General features: G+C 38.4%; 1 protein-coding gene and 1 long non-coding RNA gene across 6 annotated transcripts in view; one reads left to right on the forward strand and one right to left on the reverse strand.

Annotated features, from left to right (window-relative positions):
• The window catches only part of ULK4 (unc-51 like kinase 4), a 224203-nt gene that overhangs the window by 11602 nt on the left and 197693 nt on the right, over nucleotides 1–14908 (reverse strand). The gene's annotated exons all lie outside the window — the stretch shown is intronic.
• LOC116786799 lies at nucleotides 4969–11367 on the forward strand. Its single transcript, XR_004357082.1, has 2 exons — nucleotides 4969–5090; nucleotides 11230–11367. It is a non-coding gene; the product is annotated as an uncharacterized LOC116786799 (long non-coding RNA).

The raw sequence follows: 14908 nt of genomic DNA on the forward strand, positions 1-14908 counted from the left end.
ATACAGCCTCCAAAATACAATATCTCCAACCTGACATTGTTTCTTGTCCTGCTTTAAAATGTTCCTCATAAAAACAGAAGACAGAGTGATGTGCAGGGATGCTGTCCAAGTTGTCCTTTTACAGATCCATTGGTGCAATACAAGTCTGATCAAGTATGTAAAATCCATAACTTCCCCTGAGTAGAATGTTTATATGGCATTTATCAACTTCTATGGACGATGAAACAAAATTAGAAGGCTCATGCTCACATTGGTCATAATCTGGACTCAAACACAAGATTCCAACAACTAAAAATCTCTACAACTTGTCTTAATGAATTGGATTTATCATTCCAAGAAAAGCAGGAATATGATGAGTTAAATTAAGAACTAACACAGATTATGAAAAATACATCCTTAAAGAATAAAAAAAAAGCAGCAAAATCTTGTTAGAAAAATCATGATGAACTATGATTTTGAGCTAAATATTAAAGCATCAAACATTAGTTCCTTTCTACTCCCTGTCGACTTGGTTTCTATGGACACATAAAACTTGGACATAGAACCCTTGAGGTTTTCCTTAAGCACCAAACAGGGATAGTCTTGCACATACTGGAAAAAAAAAAAGATACAAAAAATGCTCTGAAGATTTTTTTTATTGGGGGGAAAAAAGGATCAGTATATTTATGCTTTATGTAAAATGCAACTAGGAATGTAAATGACTGAACAGGGATATAAGTCTATAAAACACCAACTTCTGATGAAAATTCGGCTTTATGTAATGGTTCAATTTCCATAAAATTGTAAAAACTGTCATAAAAACAAATGGACTTCCGAAATTGATGCTTGCTTATTGTCATGTGACAGATGGCTCTGGCTGCCTGACAGAGAGCAAACAGTTGCTCCTCACCGACCTCAGAGAGAATAATTTTGGTCTGCTCACTTTTTTATTTAACAAGCCCAGTTGCATTTAGGTATCTTTGCAGCAGCTAGTAAGTCATCCATGCATAATTACATAGAGGAGGTCAAAAGGAAGTAATAGTGATGAGCCCAACAGACGACACAGCTCGGCAATCCCAATAGTATTTCCCATAGTATTGCACTATGTGAAATTACAGTGCACTGAAACACCAAATGAGTCTGGCAATACTTTTGTGCCCACAGAAACAATGAATTAGGACCCTATAATGAAAACAACAGTGATAGTCATTGGGAATGATACTGCCCTCGAATTATGAATCGAATAAACAGGTTGCAGGTTTCAGAACTGCCAGTTTCACTGTACAACCCAAAGCAAAACATCTGTCTGTGTGAAGAGAACATATTTCTCATTGCTGACCACGGCAGTATTGCTTTTTTAGATAGCTCTTGTATCTATTCATAATTGTGCTGGGCTCCCAGTACCCAAATACCAGCACAGTGATAATCACTGGGGGGGTGTCTCAAAAAGTAAACACATTCCAAACAAGTGGATAAGTACCTTCCTCAGGAACATGAGTCCACAGTATGCCAGCCACCGGAATAAAGACTTTTCATTCTTGCTGCTTTCCAAAATTAAGAGCAGATCCCATATTTGTTTCTCTCCCCTCCCCATCATTAAAGAGCAGCCATTGCAGATTGAAAACAATCATCAGCCAAAATACCAGCCCAAATCTGCACTTAACACAGACACATATATACTTACAGACACACATATACTTACAGACTTATACTACTTATTCTAGATAAACATAGTAAGATTTAACACAGAATGAATGATTCAATAGGCCAAGTTGTGAGCAAGCATTCACAGCTACTTCAGAGGTCATCCTCCCTCACTGCATCTCACACTGTAGATAATCACAAGCTGTCAGTACGTTCAGGTTTTGGTTTTCAACACTTGCCTTTTCATTAAGTTGTGTTTGGACTCCACATGCTTCAACCTCTATGAGCCCCAGCTGATTTAGTGACATGAAGAAACTAGTGATTTGATAATTTCACATCGATTTTCCTCTCTCTGCCTTAACTCACACTTGGCTTACTATCAGTTTTACTGAGGACTATCAGGAAGAGGTTCCTGGGGTAGCTTTCCTAAGCTTTTATCATTTCATTGAGTTGTAGCTCCTGGCAGCCTGTCTATAAGAGAAACTCTTGCAGCTGTCTCCAACATAATACCATCTTATTGTCCTTTATAACAGTATTTCAAAATACAGATGAATGTAAGCACTTCAGAGTTTTTTCACTGTGACTGCAAAAACAAAGGGGCTTTAAGACAAGGTTGAATGATTTACAGTAGAAACTTGCAAAGAGAAGATAAATCACCTTTTTCTCTCAACACAGGGCTGTACAGTCATTTTCATCTTTTATCAACTGCCATTTTCACACATGCATGAAGTGCTCTTATTATGCTAGGGAGCAAAAAGGATCACAATCTTCAACCTGGCAGTCTTCTATCAACAATAGAAGAAAAAGATACAAAGACCTTGAGTCCGACATGATGTCACTAACTGGTGGCATGAATAGCAACATACGGCTTTTCTGTTAATAAGGGAAGTCAGGGAATACCAATGCTCATTTTATTTAAGGATAAACTCAAGTAGCTGGTAACTCATGCCCAACAGTATAAAAAGAAGGGCGATGTATGACAATTCTGCATAATACTTGACAGCAGATGGAGAGAGGGGAGTAAGACTTGTTTGTGCATGTGGTAGGGGCATGAGAAGGACAATTTTGTCCCAGTGCAACTGCCCAGCTGTGATCACCAAAGTGGCACAAAGCAAGGAAGAACATATCACAGTGTCAAAAACCAAATGTAGAAGTTATAAAATATGTGTTTAAATTGTTGATCCTTTTCACGTAGAAGGCTCTGTCTGACAGTGTTACCACAGATACTGCAGCTTATCTTTTCCATTGTGCAGTTAAACAAATTTTAGCTAAATTAGAATAACACAATTAAGTAAAGAGTCAAACAATCACAGGTACTTGAGCTAAAGCACTTCAAGAAATTATCAACTTCTTAGCTAGAATGTGAAACCTGCACTCACTGAATGGCAGTGTTATGTGGGCTGGCTTGAACCATCACTGTTGGTGATTTACACCAATCTATTTTACTCCATGCTGTAAAAGACTGGGGAGCCCAGAAAGTTAGCTGTGTTATCTCAGGAGAGTAGCATTAATTTCCAACAGAGCAAGCAACAGCTTTCTCAACTCCTTTGCCTTGATGGCATTGTGATGGATGTCCTAATTTTAAAAGCTCAGTAAATGTTAAACTTCCAAGCAAGAAATTGATATCAAACGATTGTTGCTAGCACTATTATTTTTTAATGTGTCCCTATTTTTAGAAAACGTGTTTGAATTGTGATTAGTTACATCATCAGTTATGTTGTCCAAAGGGGTTTTGTTGGGTTTAGTTGCTGTGGTTAAAAAAAAATAAAAAAAAATCACTGCCTCAACTGTTTGATTCATTTCATTGCCAGCGGTTCCTGTCCTCAAAACAGGAAGGGGAGAATAAGATCCCTGTTTTCATCTCGCTCTTGTTCACAGCTTAGCTTGAACAGCCAATGAAGGTGGGCCTGCATGAATGCTGGGATCAGACAGGTTTCCAGGTCTGTTAACTGGGGACAGCAGAGAGGCAGGACAGCAAAGGGAGGGGGTGGCAGACCAGGCAGGGCTGCAGACTCCACTGCAGCCAGCATCTCAGAGCCTTTAGCATGAGCTCCCAGACTTTTGTCATTAAAAGGTGGAGACAAAGAGGTGGAAAGCTGAAAAGAAAACTTTCAGCAAAGAAGTCCACAGAAAAGGTGGAGTCTGTCACGTAAACACAAAATCTGCTGAATTTCCAAAGAAGAAATCCTTTTTCCTATAGGAAGTAAAAAATTTAATTCGTATTGGAGAGCATTCTCTGGAAGCAAAACTCACTGTTTCTCTTTGTAACTCTCTAATACAGCAGAGACTGACCTTTGCATCCTCATTTTGATGTTTTATCTTGAACAAACAGCCTAGAAGTCAATGTCTACTGAGAAAAAATTAGGGAAGTGACTTTTCTCTAAAAGTGCAGAGCAAGTCCTAGGGAAAACATTTATTAAATATGAGTCCAGCAGCTGTGGCTGAATGTTAACCAGCTTTGTGATGCCATGTTTATCTGGCTATGAAATGCCTGCTGAGACAAGTTAAACTTCAACCTTGAAATATACGATTCAGTCTTCCAGGGCTAGGAGAACAAACATTTTATTTTATATGTGCTTCTGCTTTTTGCTTTTATCTTGTGGATGAATGTAGCGTTCAAGGAATGGATATCACTGACTAAAGGTAATGCTATTGAATGCAAGGGTTCTGACAAACTGTGCCCACACAGACGGGCAGTGAACTGTGTACAAACCGGCTACTGGCAACCCAGCTTTCAGGTATGATCTGATCAGGCTGTGAACTGAGTATTTTTATCTCTCATTTTCTCTTTGACTATGGGAAAAAAAAAATCGTAAAGTACTATTATCACACAGAGGTATTCATAATAAATATGCACAGGTTAAAAATAAAGCATTTTTACCTTTATAAAGCACTTCATTTTCTTTTAGAGGTTTCAAGTTTAAACTCCTCAGATATTTTTGATGATGAGCAGCTAATTACATCAGTGTTTTGCATTTGCCATTGCACAACTCCCATGAACAAGGTGTGCCTTAAAATTAGATGTTGCAGTCCTTACACTTAACCTGATTAGGTCAATAATTTAAATATTAACACAGTGATGGAAACAAAGGCAGACAGATTCTTGTTAAACAAGAAGTCATGACATACTCTTACATTGTATCCTTTTAAAACCACAATGTTTTCAGAGGTAGAATGAGCACCTGGATGTCTGCCACAACATACTGTCTTTTGCTCCTATACCCACGAGGGCCGTCAATCTTACAACTTTGTCCTCCAGGACAAGGTAACTGAGTCACAGTGCAAACTTAATCACGTCATAACACAAAGCTGATGGGATGATCTCATTACTGTTCCAGGAAAAGGAATAAACTCAATTACTATTGACACCAGCAAATCTAGCTTTCAGCAAAGACCTATGAAGGCCCTGACCACATAACAGAGAGAACAAGTAGCATGAGTGGCACTCTATTAAGGAAACTACTATCGTAAGCGAGATAGTGACAATGAGATTTTAAAGAAAGTCTCAGTGCTTTGTCAGAGGATTTTTGAATTTTAAAGGAGATTTGAAGTTCAGCCAAATCTATGATCCTTTTTTTGGTAAGGTTAAGGTACCTGGAAGTTACCTTTATGTGAGGATAAAAATAATTTTGTACATTAAAGAGAGATTTATTGTACTATTTCAAGCACTCAACCCAATCTGAATTGGCTAGAAGGTTAATTTTGAAGATCTTCACCCTTTTTTTAATACTGTATTTGGATTACCCTTTAGCATAGTATCAGACGTGCAGAAACAAAATCTAAAATGACTAAATCTAACTTAAAAAGAATAACTGTCTGATCAAAGCCCCTAGCTCACCTGTGTTGCTTTTTTTGGTTTGTGTATTTTTGTAAAGTGAACTAGCAGGAAAAGCCTTATCTTCTAAGAGTTGCACTTAAAACTGATTCCTTATAAAGATTTGAAGAATGATTGGGATTATCATTCTAAAACAGCACCCAGGGGAACTGGGTGGATCAAGGGATTGCTAATGAGATATTGAGTCTTTCACATCTAAACTGCTGATTTAAATTCAATCCAACACGAAGATCCCCCAACTGGTGGACATTTGATGATTTGTAAAAAATGAGGTGATGTTCTCACACTATTCTTAGAAGATACACCTTTTAAGAGCACTAGAGCATTGAACTGCCAGGAAAATCGTCCCTCTTTGCAATGAAACCAAGGAATGAATTGACAATGAAACAATTTATATTAACTATTATCCCTCAATACAGCAATATAAAGCAAGGCTTTGTCTTTCTGGATGAGGTTTACTTTCCCCAACTTGTTTAAAATAAGAGTTTCAGCCTCTAAGACTACTACAGTAAATTCAAATTAAACATTTTAGTAAGGTAAAAATTATTATTTAAGTTCCAGAGTAGCTATATTGGGCTTTAATGACTTATAATTTACAGAAAGGGCAGTGGTAGATGTTAATGAGTGACTCAGAGTACTTTCTATTATGCTTTTCTGCAGGAGCAGTCATTATCACATGTCAGTTGCTCAGAACATAGCACTCTCTAGTTCTCCTTCTCATTTAATAAAAGCCAATTAATCATTTCCAATCATTTATGTGCTCAGTGAATTTAGAACCTAGTTTCACTCATAAATTACAGGAAATGTATCATTTTAATTAACTTACTAGTCATAGTTGTTCTACAGATGTTTTGTTTTGTTTGAACATACTTTAGCCTATGAACTATTTGCAACTCTTATTACTGTGACTCTTGATTTACTAATGGGATCTGTGACAGATCAACTGTTTGACATAGTATTGTTTCCCTGTGCTGACTACTGGGTCAGACTGAGACCACCTCCTAGGAGTAAAACTCTTTGCTCTTGGTACCTGATATAACTATCTCAAACTGCTACCCTGCAAACTAAGCCCACAGTCAATTGACTGCCCACATGCAGATGGACTGACCTTTACCTGTGTATGAATCAGTGTGTTGGCCACACATTAATTGACATAGAAGGAATAGAGCCTGTTCCCCTTAAAGAGCTCTTTCCTTCCTCCCAAAAATTACTCCTTTCACCCCATAATCCAAGTCCCTTCTCCCTGTAAGAACCTCCCTCACTTACCACACATGTGCACACAGGGAACCTGTCAGAGCTATCAGAGCCATGAGCTGGGTGGCACTGCATGGAATGGGGAAGGCTAGATAAGTTCTTTTTTGTGTCTTTCAAACGATCCCTCCACTGAGTTCATTTCTCTACCAGGGATAATAGCTTCTTCCTGTGCTAGGTCCTAGGACAAATCCAGAGAGATTGCCCCTCGGAACAGGAAGAAGCAATGTGGTCCCTTTAATTAATGGAAGCTGCTGATCATCCACAGATGTTTCCGTCCATGGCACCATCAAAAAGCTAATGCAGGTTCTAAGATGACCCCTTTACAGCAGATATGCACAGCTGGTCAAAGCCACCAAACATCAGACAGGTTCCTCAGCAGAGGTAAAGAGGGACACCACAATATGTGGAAAAGGGCAAAGAAGATACCATTTCCTCTTCTGCTAATCCTCTCTTACTTTCTTCCCCTTGCGCACTGCCTTCTGTATTCTGGCCATTCCAAACCCAATTTGTCAGCCATCCCTCCACAGATGCCCATGAGCAGGTGCTGGAAATTTGTCCTAGGGGAAAAAGCACTAAACTTAATTCATGGCAGGGGTCACGTTCCTTCACATCATTAGAGGAGGTCACTGACACATCCACAGCCCCATCTCCCAAGACAGGCTGTGTGTAGAGACAGTGATACCAGAAGGCAACAACCACCACTATCGGTACTCTCCGAGCCCTTGAGGAAGCCCTGGATGTGGTCCTCTGAAATATGGTTGGTGAGAAGGATGAGACCCCCTTAGCAGATGCCAGGAAAAAATCCATTCTGAAGATAAAAGTACTCGGCTACCACCTTTCCAGAAACTCAAGGTCTTGGGTCTGATTTCTGTAATCAAAGGAATGGATGATCCCCTGCCTTCCTATTGGGTTTTCATCTAGGTACTGAGACAACACCAGCACTCAGTCTTATCTCCCCTGCCTAAACCTCCTCCTGCAGCTCCAGCTGTTCCCAGTCTCCATGCTGAACACTCATGATCAATCCTACAAGGCTTGGCAAGCACTAGAATGAACCAGACCCAGAGAGAAAAGGTGTACATACAGAGCCCTCTTTTCTTGCATTTCCTGTGGATCTGTAAGAGGGGTGTCATTCTCTGTCAGAAGGCTGCTAACATGCTTCCTGATATCCTTCTACTTTTTCAAGCAGTAGATGTATGTACATGATCCAATTCCCCTCCCAAAGAAGTTGGATGTGTGATCAGAGAAACGTGCTTCAGGCTCAGTGGTCTCTCTGGACCAGACTTTACACTCTTTCTCCTGTCACTCAATACACTGGGGTGGGTAAGGCAGCTACCTTTAGGTTCCAAAATACCTTGCACTGGATGACAGCTTGCCACAGACCTCCACCAACTCCTACTTTTCCTGTTGCTGCAGCACAAGGATTGGCACACACCTTCTCTACATCCCAGCACCTGTACTATGAGAAAAAGATATTTCCTCCCTATCAGGCCCAAACTTCCAAAAGGCTTCTATAAAGTGTATGTCATCTGATAGGCCATTGTAACAATGACTGTTGCCTGACCTTACCCAAAATTAAGAGCTCATGGCCATTACGGACACCAGGTAGAAGTCTACAAAAGGAGTTGACCAGCCACAGGGGAGCTCCTTACTAATTTCTGGCCTCGTGGACATTTTTCTGGGATCACTGTTCTGCAAGCCTCCAGGCCTGTATAATAGAAGGATTTTTCTCTATATACATTATTCAGTATTTATCATTACTGAATGTTATCTGCAATTCTGTCACCCATTCAATCAATATTTTGATTTCAATATTTTGCAACTCTTCACAATCAGCCTTAAGTTTGAACAATTCTGTATCATAAAAAATCTTTGTCATAGCACTCTTTTTCCAGGTAATTTATGAATGCATTGCGGAGCAAAGATCCTGGTGGGCTTATGACAGTAATCTACATTTATGGTGCAATATTAGCCATTTATAATTTTCTATCATTTAGGCTGCTATTAATCTGTGTAAAGAACTTGTTTCTCATGGCAGCTTAGGTGCTCCAGGAAGTTCTACTGAGAAGACTTAAGAAATGCCTTTTCAAACTCCCAGTCCACGATACAAACCGGGTTACAATTCTTCATATACTATTGACTCACACGGAGAATCTGGTTAAATATGACTTCCCTCCACAGACGTTGTATTGACTATTATGTAATTTGCTATATTTATCTTTCTGTTTACCCATTCTTTCCCTATTATCATTCTGAGAAGCCAGAGTTAATTGTCAGAATGATCCCTGGAGCCCTTTTAAACATCTTAGTATAGATAATGGTTTATCTGATAAGTTGCCTACCACAACTACAGGCTCAACAATTTCTTTGACAGTTACCATTGGGCCCAGCTGACCTGTTACTACTCACTTAATGAAATTGTTCCAAAATCTCTTTCTGTAAGACCTTAAATGTTTTAGACAATTCTATATACCTAAAAACCAGATTGAGGTGATCAAACTGTGTGACTTACAGAGACAAAACTCAGAAGTCTGAAAAATGATCTTTGTGGTATAAGTACAAGATTTTCTCTCTTCTTGTCTTCAGAGAAATACTTCATGTGCCAGTCTAGAAAATGAAGTCTTATGCAAAGATACAGTAGTTTCTCAAAACCTTTGTAAATAGTGATGAATGACTACCTTCATGGCAGATGATGTATGTTCATTTGATGAACTGACAAGCTATTAATGAGGACTATCCATAAGCATGAAGAGTGGCATCTTTGTCTCTTATGAGACAAGTTTTTGAAAAGTACACACCTTGGATGACTGACCTTGCTAAATAACACATACTAGTCAACTTGGTAGAACGCCACAAACAGTAATCTAAATTACCACTACAGATTTCCAATGAGCTTTTCTTATCACCGCAATATTTATGGATATAAACATTCTAAGACAGACAGAATATTACACACATTAAGAAGTCTTCTGATGGACCCCTCATGTGGAGGTAAGCTATCTCATCACTTTGAAATTATTTCCTGTGATTTCCCTTGAAACATTTTCTGGATAAAGCTCCTGGAGATGAGACACTTGCTAATTGTGTCTCTCCTCTATCACATTTCTATCCAAAAATTTCACACCCCCGAGGGACTCTCCTCAAAACTGACACTCAGAGCGACATTTCTTGTATGGTGCAGTTTCTGAATTTGCTTATGAAAACGGAAATGAGAAAAGTATTCAAAGACCATGATCCCATGTATTTGTAGCATATATATAACAAGCACACAAATATAACAACATATCTAGTTTTGACTCTGAGAACAAATTATGGGTGTGTTTCTTCTCCTTTAATGTGAGCACCACCAGGAAACACTTTTTAAAAGGATAACAAGGCAGTGAAAAGGACTCAGATTCACAAAAGTGTGAGAGGATAATTTTGTGACGGGCATAGATTGTGGGAATTTTCTGAATAGATGCTCAGAGCCAAAAAAAGCAAAACCTTTCTTCATTTTCTAAATTAAACAAAAACTTCTAATAAAGACATAAGATAAATTGAATAATATTATTGTCATAGGGCATGTCAGTGCAGCAAAGCTAAGACATGATAGCATTTCAGTGATAAACAGAAATCACAGGTTTAGAGTTGAGATACTAATAAAACATAGGAAGTTAAAATTAGAAAATGTTGCAAACACATCTGAGAACATAACCAAAACAGTCTTGAGAACAGTGTGTTTACCATATTAGTGGAGGAAAATTTACATAATTAAAAGGCATTGACAATTAATGCAATGTAGGCGAAGGAGCAAGAACATCACTTGTAATTACGAGAACTATTTGTCAGTCTCATTTTAAACTGGACTCAGAAACTTCAGACACATCAGTGGCATTTATATGAGTAAAAGTTACAGGAACAACCATATTTAAAACACATTAGGGCCACTAACTTGTAGTTTATCAGTAAACCAAAGAACGTTGAGTATGTTTCCAACCAACACCAGGGGGGCAAAAATGAGAGTAAGTTCTCTAGATAGTCTTAGAGGCTGTGGGACAGAAAGCACTAAATGAGGGGAAATGTCAAAGAGTGGTTAGGGTATGGAAATAGACAACTGACGGGTACATAACAAAAAGTGCAAATACCAGATTGCTAACAAAGAAGTCTCCTGGGTGAGACTGCCATAAGAACAAGCTGAAAGCTGGCAATGGGGAGGGCATGGATAGATAAGCAAATGGAGGTTATGGCCTTTTTCTTCCTAGATCACAGGAGAGGATTTAATTAGTGGTTGGGGTTATCCACAGAGAAGCTTCTCCCATGGAAAGCAGGGGGGATTTGAAAATAGGACAATGGCATTTTACTAGGGCACAACAGCTGAGAAAGGATTCTCCAGTGAACAGGGAGCACTGGTTCACAGCATCTCCTCTCTCTCCTTATTTTGAATGAACTCAGATCCTGGAAACTGAGCTGCTGCCTATATTTGAGTTTGTTTACATGGCTGACTGACAGGAGATAATATTTCTTTACATCTCTCTTTACAGAAGCCTGCAGCAACAGATGGATTTTGTAGCATAATCTAAAGGTCAACAACTTCTGACCAGCAAACTAATGGAGAACAGACCAGACTGCAGCAAGTTCAGCACTGGGGAAACCTAATTAAAAATTATGTTCATATTTAACCAGTGTTTCAGAATTGCAAAAGGACAGAAGGAATACCTGAGGCACTTGAGATATGTTCAAACCAATAAATGTTTTTTCTAAAAAGGAAATCTATGCATAAATGTAAATCATATGCCAAATTCAGAAGTTTCAAAATGCAATATGTAACAAACAGACAATTTCCTCCATCAACTAAATGTAATTTAGAAGCCTTTAGGCACATCAAATTATTCTGAGCTCAGCATTCCAAAACTTTGGATTTTGTAGTGATGCATCTGAAATAGCCAAGAAGTATTTTCACAAGTTATAGATTTGAAAAAAGTCCACAAAACCAACCAGATGAAAAACTATCACAGGGACATTCAGAAGCTCTTATGATTAATCAAGACTCTCAAGCCACAAACTTGAAATATCCTACTTCTCTTCAAATGAGAAAACTGGTTCAGCCCTGGTATCCCGGTCAGCTGCCCTCACTTTCATCGACATTTCTTCAACTGCCCAAGGTTGCATGCCTCAGCTACTGAGTATCTGTCAGATGCAGAGAGACTAAACAAATATGACCTATGCTTCACAGTAATGCATACAACTACAGCACACCATCCAGAATAACTGAAAGATCAGTTAGATACCATTTTTTATAGCCTTTCAGTAAGAAATCATTCCAGTGTGGCATTTTGCAACATGGGTAACTGGTCAGTATAAGGAGTCATTCCCCTTCCACAGCAGAGATCGTCAAGCAATGAAACAAGTGCAGTCTCCAAAGCACTGCACGGCCTGTAAATTGATAGGTAGAGGTGAGAGATCCCTGAAAACCAGCATGTTTTATCAGTCAGCTTGTGGAGAGTCAGTGTCTTTGACAATAATAGTTTATCACTGAATGTGACACAAACACTGACTTTAGATATGAATTCTACACATACATAGATGCAGCATAGATGCAGAAGCAGCAAAGCCCTAATCTCTGGTTACCACAACACTAGTAGTAATTTCAGTTATTATATAATTGATAATGAATTCTGTAGTTAAAATTGCAGAACTACTATTTGATTATTATGCCCTTCTTTTGCACACACTTTTCTGAATATGCCTTACAGGAAGATGCATTCCCTATTTTAAGAGATTTCTGAGAGTTTTTAAGACTGATGAAAACATTAAGCAAAGTTTTCAGCTGCAGACTTTTAAAGAGAGCGCAGAAAATACACATGTGGGAAAGGAAGTACACATTTTAAAGAGCTGGCTAAAAGACAGCACTTTGATTTTGCCCCAGTTGTTGATTTGATTCCATGAGACCATGAAGAAGACCAACCAGTGGGAATTCAAACATTAGATCACAATAAATCAACAGACATGAAAACATTAGCTCAGGCATTAAATTTACATTTTCCAGACCATTGGCTCTTGTGACCCAGAATGTACTGGGAAATTTGAAGTTCTACTTTCAGTTCTGTAGCTCTGTTTCATTTTAGCCCAAAGCAAGAATCACGAAATGCAGGCTCTCACTTCACTCTCTTGCTCTACACTGGAATATACTTATTTTTAGGCGTGGCATACTAACAACCTTATTACACACAGGAGTGGAGAAGATAAGGTCCAGGTTCAGTCTCAGATTGGGATGATGCACACAGTGTTTAAATGGAAGCAGCAGCTGTTGAGGGACCATACAATCAGCTGCTTAGCTGCAAGAGGCTTTAGCACACTCAGAGAGAACAGAATTTTGAGATATTTGTTTCTAATACAGAAGAAATCTTTACTGAGCACATAACAAGCTGTTATGTTTAAGGGTTTCAAGCTTTTAAAAACATTTCAAATAGGAAAAGATTTCAAGGGATGGCAAGACCCACATTGTCAAAACAGAAGTCAAGTTCTTGCCACCAGCAGTAAGTTCTCAGAAAAGCAGACTTAATTTTAAAAATTCGAATGCCTTTTGTTTATGACCAGATAATAATAACACAATACCTCTTAGCAATCTTCCAGAAAACTGAAAGTTTCATCAAGAATAGTGTAGGAGAATTTCAACCTGAGGCCAACACCTATTATGAAAAATCACAGATGAAACATCCCGAAGTTACAGGCAACACGGAAAATGTCAGAAAACCCCAATAATAAGCAACCACACATGCCATATTAATCCCTGTCTATACCACTAGGGAAAATAATAGATAAATATTCTGCTGTCTTTTGGATAACATGCTTTTAGCATGTTCTGTCTCACTAGCATCACCACAGTGTTTGTCCTAAGCATTGTGCTGCCATAAATGACTTCCCAGGATAGCTTTGTCTGTCTTCCCTGTCTCCCCATTATTATAGAAATTATACTTGAATAACACTGATGACAGATGTTTAAATATGTCTGTTGCTACCACAATTTCAACAGGAGCGCACAAAGGCTGTGAAGCATCTCCTGCCCACTACAATTCAGCCTACTCAGCTCCATTGAGCAGACCCAATGGGACACACTTAGAAGTGTTCCTCTTTATCTATCCCAGTTGAATAGTGGTTCTCCTGGACTTCTAACTCTACTTCCCTTGTAGGAAATTCAGATAAATAAAAATCAACATAAGGAGTAAGCTTGTAATGGGAATATTACCCAGGTACAATATTTCATACTGTCAAGCAATATCGAGTTCATTACGGAATATTTATAGCAATATAAAGAGAACACAATAAAAATACAGATTCAAGGTTTTCCCACAATAAATTACCAACTATATGTGATGAAACAGCTCTAATGAAAAAATATTCTACAGATACAATTTCAAATCCACTCCCAGTTCCTCATTTCAACTGGTCCTTCCACGATGAGGCTATGCTGATTTGATTTGCTCTCACTGAGGGTACTAAGAGTTAAGAGTTTCTCAGCTGTAGCTTCATCTTAGCTGGGACTAAGGGGCAGAGGAGCCTGTTACTGATGCACACCTTGACTGGCTATCTGTCACCAGGCTTTTCAAGCAAAACTCAAACATACAAGGTTCTGTCTTCACAAGTCTCTCAAATGAAATTATTTTCTTTCGAATCAAGTTACTCATGCTGTTGTTAATAGTGGCCTTGTCAAAGTAATTTTAAACAAAAAATAGTTACTACGGCTTCTGGGATATTAGATAAGTTTTAAGGTCATAGAATACGCTGGAATTAATACAGAAACTTTGTGACTTTCTGCATGACATATCCTTATTTTTAGAAATAAAATTAAATCTACAGGGACCTCATCAAGTCAATAGAATTTTTTTCTCTGAAATCATACCCATTAATACTTCTATCACATACAGGAGAACCAGTTAAGATGAGTAATAACTTTGATCAAGGATTTACAACTATATTGGACAGGAAAAACATACCCATGTCAGTGGCTTGTACTATAGTATGTAAACCACACTAACAATAGCAAGCAGATTTCTTTAGTCATTCATTCATTCTCCTAAACAACAACTTTCCAATTTATCAAGATAAAGGCAGGAGCTGAGCTACAGTTCTTGAGGGAAAATTTAATAACCACTTTTAAACAAATTTTAATTTTGAAGCACAATGCCATACAACATTGATACCACCATTCTGCACCCTGTC

This window comes from Chiroxiphia lanceolata, chromosome 1 (assembly GCF_009829145.1).
Source record: "Chiroxiphia lanceolata isolate bChiLan1 chromosome 1, bChiLan1.pri, whole genome shotgun sequence".
Lineage (NCBI taxonomy): Eukaryota > Metazoa > Chordata > Aves > Passeriformes > Pipridae > Chiroxiphia > Chiroxiphia lanceolata.